Below are 12,916 nucleotides of genomic sequence, written 5' to 3' on the forward strand. Positions count from 1 at the left end.
AGTGCCCATAACGAGTTCTGAAGGCTGTCTTCGGAATACTTTCCTCCTGTATCCGAAGCTGATGATATCCAGATCGAAGATCGATCTTTGAGTAGAAACTTGAACCTTGAAGTTGGTCGAACAGATCATCAATCCTTGGCAAAGGATACCTATTCTTGATTGTCAGCTTGTTCAATTCTCTGTAGTCAATGCACATACGGAAACTACCATCCTTCTTCTTGACAAACAAAACTGGAGCTCCCCAAGGCGAGAAGCTTGGTCGAATAAATCCCTTATCCAACAATTCTTGAAGTTGCGTTGATAGCTCTTGCATTTCAGACGGGGCAAGTTTATAAGGTGCCTTAGCCACAGGCGCGGCGCCTGGAACTAAGTCGATGCGGAACTCCACTTGCCTTTGAGGCGGCAAGCCAGGCAAGTCTTCTGGAAAGACTTCCGGATACTCCCTTACGACAGGGATGTCTTCGATCTTCGGCTCAGCGGCCTTTTTATCCACAATGTGTGCTAGAAAAGCAACACACCCTTTCTTCAGACACTTCCTTGCTTTCAGACCGCTGATAATCCGCAACGGCGTCTCACGCTTCTCTCCATGAACAACAATGGTCTCACCATCGTCGGTCGGAATACGGATAATCTTCTCGCGACAAACAATCTCTGCTTTGTTACTTGCTAACCAATCCATCCCTACTACCACGTCGAAGTTCCCCAACTGGACTGGTAGTAGATCGAGAGCAAACTCACGCTCTCCTAACTCGATTACGCAACCTCTAATTACTTCATTGGCTTCTACTAACTTCCCATTTGCTAGCTCGATCGAATAAGGAATATCTAACTTACTAGCGGCTAAACCAAGCATGTTCTTAAATTCTAGCGATACGAAGCTATAATCGGCACCAGTATCAAACAAAACAGACGCATAGCGTTGGTTTACAGGGAACGTACCAGTAACAACATTGGGATCCTGGCGCGCTTCCCTGGCCTCCATGTTGAAAACTCTTCCACGAGCTTGGGTCAATTCCGGGCAGTTCCTCTTGAAGTGCCCTTGATCTCCACAATTAAAACATCCGGGCCTCTGCCCGTTTCCACCATTGTTCCCAGCTTGGTGGTTTCCCTGGTTTCGGTTCACGGTGCCTGCTTGGTTAGCACGGTTTCCATCTCCTCCTTGATTTCCTTGTGGGCGGTTCCCAGCACCACCACGGTTGTTTCTATTCCCATTTCCTCCTTGGCCTCCCCGGCCAGCATTAGCCCAACAGAAATCCTTCGTATGACCAGTCTTCCCACAAGACTCACAAACCCTTAGACTGCAGCGACCAGAGTGATGTTTTTGACATGAGTTGCACTTGGGCTGTGCACCCATGTATCCCCTGCTCTTCTTTCTATCACCAACTGAATCTTGAGCTGGTGCATTCGATTCTCCTTTCTTAACCACCATCCCGGTGCTCTGCTTGAAACTCGAAAACTTTCGCTTATTACCACCAGAGGACTCCACATGAGTCTCCTTTTTCTTGGGTTCAATCTCATCGAACTTGTTTAACCGAATTGCTTCTTCAGTTAAAGCCACACTCAGATCAATGGCTTCTGTGATGGTTGCGGGTTTGGAAGAAGTCACCATACTGATTATCTGAGGAGCCAATCCCCAGATGAAGCGCTCAACCCTTTTAAACTCGGGCGTAACCATATAAGGTACCACGTGAGACAGATCGTGGAATCTCTGAACATATTCCGCTATCTTCGACCCTTCCATCTTTAAGTGCCAAAACTCGGTTTCAAGCTTTTGAATCTCCGCGCGAGAGCAGTACTTCTTCCGCATAAGCTCTTTCAATTCGGCCCAAGACAGGGCGTAGGCGGCAGCTTCGCCTAGAGTTTGCACTTGAAGGTTCCACCAAGATAGGGCTCCATCTAGAAACAGCCCTGAAATGTAAGTGACCTGCTGGTCGATCGCACATTTGCTCATACGGATGGTGGAATCAGTCTTCTCTGCCCAACGAACGAAGGCAACAGCACCGCCCGTGCCGTCGAAGTTTGTGGGCTTACAGTCCAGAAACTGCTTGAAGGTGCACCCTGCACATTCGTTTTAATATAGGAACTGTATTAGCAATTGCTACAGGAATCCAATTAGACCATGGTACGTCGTAAAGACTTAGGGTCACCATGAGTGGGATTCTGGTTGCCATTGCCGTTGGAGCTACTCCAGCTGGGTCCTCCCTGCGATGCAGCATACTGAGCAATCGCGGCAGCAATGATTCCTTGCAGTTCTTCTTGAGTAGTGGGCATCGGCTGCGGTTGACGTCTTGGTGCCATTTTCTAAAGATGCGTACGTCGATTAGGCCATAGAAATCATACGTATATAGTAATAGTAATAGCATATAACATCTCATGTTATCAATATATATCACACACAACATCCCATGTCCAACATCCCATGTCCAACACCCCATGTCCAACATCCCATGTCCCAACACAAAAATAATCAATCAAGTAAATCAGATATGATGAGAATGCGGCGATTGCATATATATCAAGACCATAAGCATAGTAAGTGTGTTAGTACATCCATCAATCACATAGGGGTTACATCACCCCTGTACAAAATACATCATATCAGTGTTACATACAATCAATACATCACATGTATCAACAAAAATCTGTGTAGTCAAATGGTCTTCAAAAGCTGTGCATAACAATCGCGGCTGTCTCACCGGTGTCTACCCTGGTAACGTCGATGTGCTCTAGAATGGTGGTGGTGGTGGAGGATAATGTAAGCGGCGAAAGAGAAGCCAATCCTCCTCCAAGGCCTGCTGGGTGCGGATCACGGATGCAATCTGCTGCTCTAGGATCGAAAGTCGAGCGGTAATGTCAGGGGGAAAAGACCGAAATGGCTGAGCAGATGAGGATGACGGACCATGATATGAACAAGGAGGCATCTGAGCTCTCTCGAGCTCCTGCAGACGCTGAGAATGGGAATCATGCTGAAGAATAAATGACATCAACAGGTCCTCTAGGGTATGCCCCATATGAGGTGGATCAACGGGTGGCATAACGGGTAGCGAAGACCAGAAAGAAGGCTCGCTGGCAGTGCCAAAAGGCATAACAGGAAAAGATGAAGTGGATGCTGAAACAGGAGATATCTGAGGCATGACAGGTAATGGCATCGGTACATGACCTAATGGATGGGCGGAAGAGCCCTCTCCAGGCCCCGCTGGAGGTATGACAGAAGGAATCTGAAACGAGAACTCAGGATGGTGAGCATCAGTGCGGTGAGGAGGAAGCGGCGGAACATCCTCGTCAGCCGGTATCCAACCGTGCTGAGCCTCCTCGTCAGGGGGATCCATGTGCTCTGCAAACAGAGCATGCTCGGGCTCAACAGGTAAGGGATCAACAGGAGCTAAAACAGGATCAACGTGAGAAACAACAGGATCAATATGATCGACATGAGGGTCAACTGGGATGTCAGCGATCGGAGGGTCAACAAGAGGATCAACAACATGGTCAGCATCTAACAAAGGTATATCATCAACAGGAACATCGCCAAGTGGCTGACCCGCCAAAATAGGATCAACAGGAACATCAGCATGCGCCAAACCATGCTCATGTGCGGGATCGAAAGCAGCGGCCTGCTCTGGAGCTACTGCAGGCTCGGGATCGACAAATGCCATATCGAAGTCAAAGTCCGGATCGATAGGATCGAAAGGGTCGGCAGGGTCAACGGGGTCCTCTACAGGCTGGTCCATGTGAACGAACTCAATATCACGGTCTGGATAGAATCCAGGGGGAAATACAGGGTCAGAATCCTCGATATCGTCATGCTCAAAAACAAAGCTCGGCATAGGGGCGGCAGATGACGCCTGGTCAGGATCCGAGTCATGAACGAAAAGCTGCGTGCTCGCCACATGTGATGGAGCAGATGCCACAGACTCAAAGGAGTCTGGGGCTGGAGAATGAACAGGCGAGTCTCCGACAGGAGCACCGGCGATCATCAAAAGACCGCCAGCGGGCAAAAGAGCTGGGTCAGGAACCTCGTCCTCGTATAGCTCGTCATCGAAAAGATCAATATCGTCACCAGCCTCGGCATCAAGCATAAGCTCATAAGCTGGGTAGGATGCAAGAGGAATCGGGGCGGGAATCACAGCGAGAGGAAGATCCGCAGCAGGACCACCAACGATGGGCTCATCGACGCCGTCAGGTAGTGCGAACGGCTGAAAGTCGTCGTCGTCTGTACTGGTATAATCCGAGGTGTGCACCTCGTGCTCTGATGACATAACCTCGTCTGACTCCATGGGTCGGGGTCCAGTAGTGTCCGAATCTCCTGTATCTGAGGTATCCATGAGTCTGTAATACAATCACAAGTATGTACAAATATCAGTAAATCAGGTAATCACACAAGTTACCACATAATAATCACATATTCCTCCTAGTCCCACTAGCCTCCCAGCCTCCCAGACTGTTCTTCCTAGTCCCACTAGCCAACTTTTCCCAGCCTCCCAGACTGACTCCCTAGTCCCACTAGCAAACATTTCCCAGCCTCCCAGACTGACTCCCTAGTCCCACTAGACAACTACCTCGATCCGTTAGATCGAGCCTCGGCCTCCCAGACCGAGCCTCAGTCTCTCAGACTGAGCCTAAAAATAATAAAATATGCTCAACATTTGTTTATAAAAAGTTTTGGATCTGGACTTAAATGGTATGCAGAAAAAATGTTTTCGTGAGAGCCCTAGTGATCATAGTCTAGACTCAAAATGAACCCTAGTTCGCTATGATCAGAGCTCTGATACCAAGCTGTCACACCCTGGCTTTGCGGAAGCGTGGTTATTTTGGTGTGACTTCTTAATACCATAGCTTAATCATAACAAGCTATATGAATTTAAAATCATGCAAAGTCATCCATTGAAAATAAGATTGTCAAACATTGTCTAAATGGGTAAACACCCAACAACCATTACTTGTCTTAAACAGTACAACCACTACCATAATGCAACGAAAATAAACATGGTTCAGGGGCTATGGCTTGTCCAGGAAAGAGCCATAAGCCTTGAACCCGGATGACTCTGAGTCTAAATGCAGCGGGAAATCCTGCTAAACCGTGCCAGATCCTTAATTCCCTGAAATACATGTAAGTTGAAAAATCAACAATAATGTTGAGCGAGTTCATGCGAAAATGAGTAAATAAACCTTTATCTTTATCAAAAATCCTGGTATGTAGCAAATAAGGAAATAAAAGAGATCACCAATGGGTTGCAAGTCCACTGATATGTGTGAAGTGCAAGTAGGGATGACTCAAACCTAGCGGATTTATGCGTCGGGCACTAAGTCACCCCGAGGTCCGTTCAGCTGGACCTGGGGCTGGGCTCGCTACACCCAGATAGATCTACCGCTCCTGTCCCTCGGTCCTCAACGAGGATTAATGGCCTCAAGTTTCTGCCTACCCACTCACATGATCTAAGTAATAACCCTCCTTATGCTAACCATACCATGTATAACATATCCATAATCATTGTAACATGTATTTCACCCCCGCAGTTTATAAAACTGAAAACAGTTAAGAGAAGAAAAGGGGGACATGAACTCACAGTGAACGCGTCACAAAATCAAGCAATCCAATATCCAAGTGCTGTGCAACGACCTACATATGCTAATTCTATTAGACGGATGGCCGTGCTTTAGCTTCATAGTTTACATTTTTGGAAACAGTTAGACAACCGTTCCGTGTATATTTTTGATACGCATTCTCCTTCCCAAGGATGGGGGAATTAAATACATGTATACTTGTATTATTTTATTAAGTCCCACTTAATATATTTTATTTCTTATTCCAAAATATATTCATTTTTCTCAAAAATAATATATTTCCTTTTTCTCATAATATTTTCCCAAAATAATATATTGTCAACACACGCGCTTATGAATACTTCTGAATAAAGCGTAAGTTACGTTTTATCGATTAAGTGGTAATGATAATTACCGTTGTAACTTATATGTTTGCCGTGAAGGCGTTTGTATTATTTCGGGCTTGACAAGGTTAGTAAATATTATTTTTACTCTAAAAATAATATTTATATATCTTCACAAAATAATCATAAACAGTGAGGTGACAAAATGTATTTACCGAATATATACTTATCACGTTTACTTTTGTGAAAATCCCACCTCCGATTATTTGTAAATAAAGTTGTGGCGAAATATATTTTGAAAACTTGTCAAAGTAGTCTAACACTTGTAAATAATTCTAAGTGTTAGATTTTTAGAAAATTTCGCCAGAGTTTCCCCTGTAACTGGAGGTGGCCACGCTTTCAAGCGTATCATTTTCTTTTACAAATCATCTCAACAATTTATCGAATCAACCGAATCAATTTTCAACACTTCAAATAGAAGACTAGTATGTAAAACCGCGTTGTTTCATGAACTTGTAGTTTTCACAAAAACTACGGTGTAGATCTCGTTATTTTTTTAGTGGATCTATACATAACATAACTTAGTCTTGCAAAAACCTCGTTTTTGGAACAAATCACTTCTTACAACTTCCCGACAATTTTTGTAAACATTGCTATTTTGTCGGATCTTTCATTCTACAAGTGTTTCTACGCTTGTGGTTTATAGAAATCATATATGTTAACACTTTATCCATTTTTATAAAAACATGATTTTCTCGACACCCGGTCCTACGAATATACCACTTGTACATACGTAGATCGGCTTGTTTTAAATACTATTTTTCACGTTAAAACATTTTTACACAAGTTCATGTTTCCCGTGTGGTGGAGTTTCACCTTTTAACCCTTGTACCAAAGAAACAAGTGTATGTCAGGATACGTGATCCTAACAAAGTCGGGTTAAACGATGATGAGAGCCACCACATCATAGATCGGGCCATAAAAATCAACATATTCAAATACTACGACATTTACACGCGTTTTGAGCTTTTATCCAACGATATACACGTTTTAGTAGACTTTAAAGTTCCATTAAGCGGGTTACCGACATTCAACCGACAAATATCCTTTTAACCACTTTAGACATGACCAAAAATGAGTTTTAAACGTTATACCTCTAGCCCGGGGCTAGGGAAGAAACTAGTCGAAAACCGCGTGGATAATAGCAAACGGTAGAGGTCCTCCGCGTTCCGTTTGTTCCGAGCTCCGTTGTACGTAACCACCAACACTCGAGTATACTTGGAATGTCAAGACTTGAACCGAAAAACGGGTGGGTGGTGGTGCTAGTGTTCGGCCGAGAGGGAGAGCAAGGGAGGGAGAGAGAGTGAAGGTGAGGTGTGTGTGTTCAAGTGTGTGAGAGATGAGGGTTTTTATAGACAAAAGTGCCTCGTTCTTCGCGTAATCTAATTTAATATAATAAAGGGCGTACTCCCCCGGGTCCCACTAGTTGGCCGATCCCATTGGGATGTAATGGTGCTCGGTTTGTTTCCAATCGTTCAGTTACGGTTCAGTTTGGTTAAGTGTGTTAACTCTCAGGTCTAACCCCGTTAGTTGTTTTGGTGCATTAAAAGCGGGTGTTAGGGTAATCAGGGACCCTAACTGGCTCAGAAAAGTACCAATATTAATTTTGGCTATATTTTTATGTTCCGGGTATTGTCCGGTTGTTCGGTTGGATAGTAATCCGTTAAAGTGCTTAAGATATCCGTTAAGCGTCATAAATAATATTTTTAGCGACACAATTTATTCTGCAAAGTGTCGGGAATAATTCCTCATATATTGGCACTTTATTAATTAGCTTGAAGCTAGTGTGTTGATAAAAGTGCTGTGTTTCGTGCTTAAAGTATGTTTTAGGCACATCCAAATCTCTATATCTTATTCCTAGAGACGTAATCATACAACCCTTGTATCCCTACACACACTATGGGTGTAGTAACATAATTCTGGCTCATTCAGGCCTTTAGAGGCAGTGTTTGCCTGATGCTGGCTATACCAGCATGTTTAAGAGGTTATCCGTTCAATGTTACTGTGCTTTTGTGCATCATGTTTGTCACTAAAGTTCAGTAAATAAGTAGTGTAGTGACAGGAATATCAAAGTATGATGCAGATATGTACAAGTATCAACAATCAAGTAGCAGTTTATCAGCAAACTTAGTAAAGCACAGTGATTAGGCAATAATTAATAATTAATTAAGTCGTACGGATACCTGGTTTTGAGAGGGTTGTCACAGTGGAGGAGGAGGAGGTTGATCACGAGCGTTCACAGCCCTTCTTGGTGCCATGTTCTGAAAGAACACAACACAATAGGGTTAGACATTTGTTTGATATCGTCCTACGAGACAGTAGTATATATATATACGCAGACATATACCACATAAGTGACATCAAACAATCCGCGCAATGCATAAATCAATTCATACAGCAACAAGCATGTATAATTAGGTAAACACCTTACTTCACATAGGCGGTTCTTGTCTTTATACCCTAAGTCATTACTCCAAAAGAGTATTTATTGGGAAGGGTGTTAACATTGACCTTTTCTTGCACTGAGGGAATCTATATGTGACAAGACTTGTTGTGGTTTCTGTGCAATGAATTCCATAATTATGTATGCATCCATAATTACGTAACTCCTTGCACAGTCTGCATAGTTCGTTTCATGCTCGTATCTCTTCCTTCAGATAGGTCGTTTTTTCCAGGCAAAGTCACATATTCCTGTGACATTCTACTTCTAGTATATGTATATATCAATTATCACACATAATTGCAAGTAATTCTTAATCACAGACAAGTGCTACCCCAGTGCACCCTAAGTCTCGTAGTGTCTCTTCTTGACTCTTTGTAACCAGTTTCAGGTAGTGGATGTCGCGGGAAGTTTTATGCAATGAAAACTTTTTGAAAATTGTTTTCGTGAAAGGATCCTAGAGATTGTAGTCTAGACTCGAGAATGAATCCTGGTTCACTACAATCGCAGCTCTGGTACCAATCTGTCACACCCCTTTCTTAGGCAGAAGCACGAGGTGTGATCATGAAAGGTTCTCATTGCATACGAAAGGTAAACATACTACATGCTTGTAAAAATAACTTCAAATACCAAACATTTCATAATTTTGAAAACATAAGTTTAGTATTTACATCACGAAATAGCATAAAACATTGTCTTGAAAGTTTACAACTTTATTCAAAGATAAACATAAGCTACTTCCATGAGCAAGAGTAGGATCGCGCGCACATCCACTTTTAGTTACCTGAAATACATGTGAGTTTTGGAAAAACGTCAACATAATGTCGGTGTGAATTCATGCAGTTCTTGTATTGAACGGTTGTATACTTTGTATGAAAAACATGGTTTGTATCTTGTGAAAATCCAGTATTCATGTATAAATCAAGTATTCATGTATGTATCAAGTTGTTAATGGGTTGCAAGGCCATTAACATGTGACACGACATAGGAAGCAACCAAACCTTAGGCATTTTTCTAGTTGGCATATTCTGAGACACAAAAGCACTGCTTGGTACTCGTTCTCACCAAGAGTGTGGCTGCCCGACACCCGTTAGATCTAACCTTTTGTTCTGCGGTCTAGGTATATTGTTGATTAATGGTGCTTATGGTACCCTATTCGTGACACGATTTCTCGTATCATGTATTGTTTTTCGTATCACCTCTCGTATCAATTCTCGTATCATTTTTGTGTCATCATACCATTTATAAACATTATAACATGTATTTCATCCCCGAAGTTATAAAATTGAAAACAGTTAAAAGAAAAGGGGGAGCATGAACTCACAACTTTGCGTTCCTGCGTTGTAAACTTCACCGGATTTGCTTATATAGCGTCGTGACCTAAACGTGTTATATTAACGTTAGTCACTAGACTTGTATCGCACAAGTACAAGTCACTATCTTTTATGTTTTTGTTCTTGTGTTAAAAATAATTTATATTTTTAACTATGTGTCTCACTTATATTATTTTCTTAAATATAAGTATCTTGTATTTTTCACCCCAATTATGTATTTTGTCTAAATCTTCACTTAATGTTCATAACTTGTCCAAGTTATTTATTCTTTCAAGTAATATATTTTCATAAATATATTTTCTTGTATTCGTCTAAGTATGTTGTATGTATATTTTGTATCTTCACTTCTTGCGAGTATTTAGTGTATTTTCAAGTCCTAATACACTATTACATGTAATACATACTACATACACTTAGCACAAAATTTTGTGATCAACAAATATATATATTTTTCAAAAAAAAATAACATACTTAATATCAATTTTATTCTTGAAGAAATCATCATTTCTTAACACAAAAATTAGGGAAACCTTGGTAAATGCTTTTAGATACATTTTTAGGGAATAAGTTTCTCAAAACTTATATTTTTCTAAGTGTCAAAATTTATAGAAATTTTGACAGAGTTTCCCCTAAAAATAGAGGTTTCCCAATGTTTTAAAAACATGTGTTTATTTTCTTTTAAATCATCAACAACATCAACAACACAATCAAGTCTTACCATAAGCCTAGATAATGTAAATCACACAACATCATGAACTTGAAGTTCTTGTAAAAACTTGTTGTAACTTACTAGTGTATTTTGTAAGTCTTGTTACCCTTTAAAGTGTGGTTGATCTTTTAAAAACATCATTCTTAAAGAATTTAGATATTTACAACTTATGATCATAATTTCTAAAAATGTTTCTTCTTGAATTTTTCTTGTAACATATATATTTCTATCCATGTTTAACCTCTAAAAACATGGTTGATTTCTTTAAGAACTTGTATTTTTTAACTTGGTTTCTTGAAAAATCATTCTTGAAATCTTAGATTTACAAGTCTTACAACTCACTTTAATCATTATTTAAAAGTAAACATCATGTTCTTTCAAGTTCATACTTTATGTGTGGATAATCCATCTTCTTACAATATTTTCATCCTCTCATCTTGCTAGATTATGTTTTTAATCATGATCTAGCAAGATCATATGATGATCAACATCATTTTCACAAACAATCAACAATTATCAAGTATAACAACTCATATTCATCAAGATTTCTTCATATTTAAAGCTTATGTTCAAGTTCTTTTCTTGTGATTCTTAGCGTTCTTCAAGATTAACATCATGAACCTACTTTAACCAGTTTCATATGATGAAAAATGAAGGGGTTCTAGTTAGTTATATTAGATACTAGATATTTTAGTAGGTGTTAAGGTGTTCGGGGATCGTAACTAGCTTAGAAATGATAAAACAATGTTTCTAATAATACTTTTGTGTTCCGGGAAATGTCCGGTTGTTTGGTTAGATACCGGTTCATTAAAGTGATAAATTGCACCGTTTAGTGTCTTTTATGTTTCCTTTTGTAACCCTTTCAATTCCCAACTCTTGGGGAAGTATTCTGGATAATAAAACATAAATTCTGCATGATATTTCAGTGTCAGAGAGCTGATTATAGCTGAATTTGGTGAAATTCTGCACTTAAAGTGCGTTTCGGGTGCTTTTTAGTGTGTATTTTAGTCTCCGGAAAGTCTATATGTTAACCCTTGTATGTACTCTTGGGTTTTAGTGTACTCTTGATGTTGGACCTACACCTAGGCCCCAATTCTAGTGTTTGACTGCTTTCTGTAGAGTTGTTGGCATGTTGTGTTTTACCGGTGAGTTTACTAGTATTCCTGACGCAACGCTCTTGTTAATGCATAAAACAATTCTTGTAGTATAAAACGTGCATGAATTCACTTGTATATCATGTATTCAAACAATGCTGACATTTAAGCACATAATTGTAGTCATTAAATAATAATCAAAGTGTACGGAAATTACCGGTTTGGTGCCAGTTGTCACAGTCTCCCCCGTTAAAAGACTTTCGTCCCGAAATTCATGCTGAGCTAACTCTCGTAGGAGTCTTCTTGAATAGGTGGGGATACTTTTCTTTGAACTGGTCTTCACGTTCCCACGTGTACTTGGGTATGTGCTTAGAGTTCCAACGTACTTTAACAAGTTTGACACTGCTCCTTCTGGTCTTGTTGACTTTCCAGTCGGTAACCTCAATGGGTTGTTCTGTAAATCGGAGGGTGTCATCGATATGCACTTCATCCGCAGGGATGATCACGTTTTCTTGTGTTGGACTCTTCTTGAGGTTGGATACATGGAACGTATCATGTACTCCATTAAGTTCCTCCGGTAATTCCAACTTGTATGCCACGGTACCAATTCTTTCTAAGATCTTGAATAATCCGATGAATCGTGGATTCAGCTTTCCATGTTTTCCAAATCGTACTACACCCATCCAAGGTGAGACCTTTAACAACATTTTGTCTCCCACCTCGAATTCTAATGGTTTCCGTCTTCGATAGCGTAGCTCTTTTGTCGATCTCGAGCCACCTTAATGCGCTCTCGGATCTGCATTAATCTTGTCGGTTGTCTCTTGTACTAATTCAGGACCAACCATTCTTTTGTCTCCAACGTCTGCCCAACATAAAGGCGATCGGCACTTGCGGCCATACAGAGCTTTGAACGGTGTGGCTTTGATGCTTGTATGATAACTGTTATTGTAGGAAAACTCAACTAACGGTATATGAGTATCCCAGCTGCCACCTAGGTCCATAACACAAGCGCAAAGCATATCTTCTAATGTTTGTATAGTCCGTTCGCTCTGGCCATTCGTTTGTGGATGGAATGTCGTGCTTAGATCTAGTTGAGATCCAAAGGCTTCCTGAAAGGATTGCCAGATCCTTGAGACAAAGCGTTCATCTCTGTCTGAAATGATTGAGATAGGCACTCCATGACGTGCCATAATTTCTTTTAAGTATATCTCAGCAAGCTTTCCAGTGCTGTCTTTTTCTCGGATCGGTAGGAAGTGCGCAAACTTTGTTAACCGATCAACTATCACCCATATCATATCGTGCCCTCTAGGGGTCTTGGGTAATTTTGTGATGAAGTCCATTGAGATTTGCTCCCACTTCCACATGGGTATCTCTGGTTGTTGTAGTAGGCAAGA

The sequence above is a fragment of the Helianthus annuus genome, chromosome 10 (genome assembly GCF_002127325.2).
Source record: "Helianthus annuus cultivar XRQ/B chromosome 10, HanXRQr2.0-SUNRISE, whole genome shotgun sequence".
Classification (NCBI taxonomy): domain Eukaryota; kingdom Viridiplantae; phylum Streptophyta; class Magnoliopsida; order Asterales; family Asteraceae; genus Helianthus; species Helianthus annuus.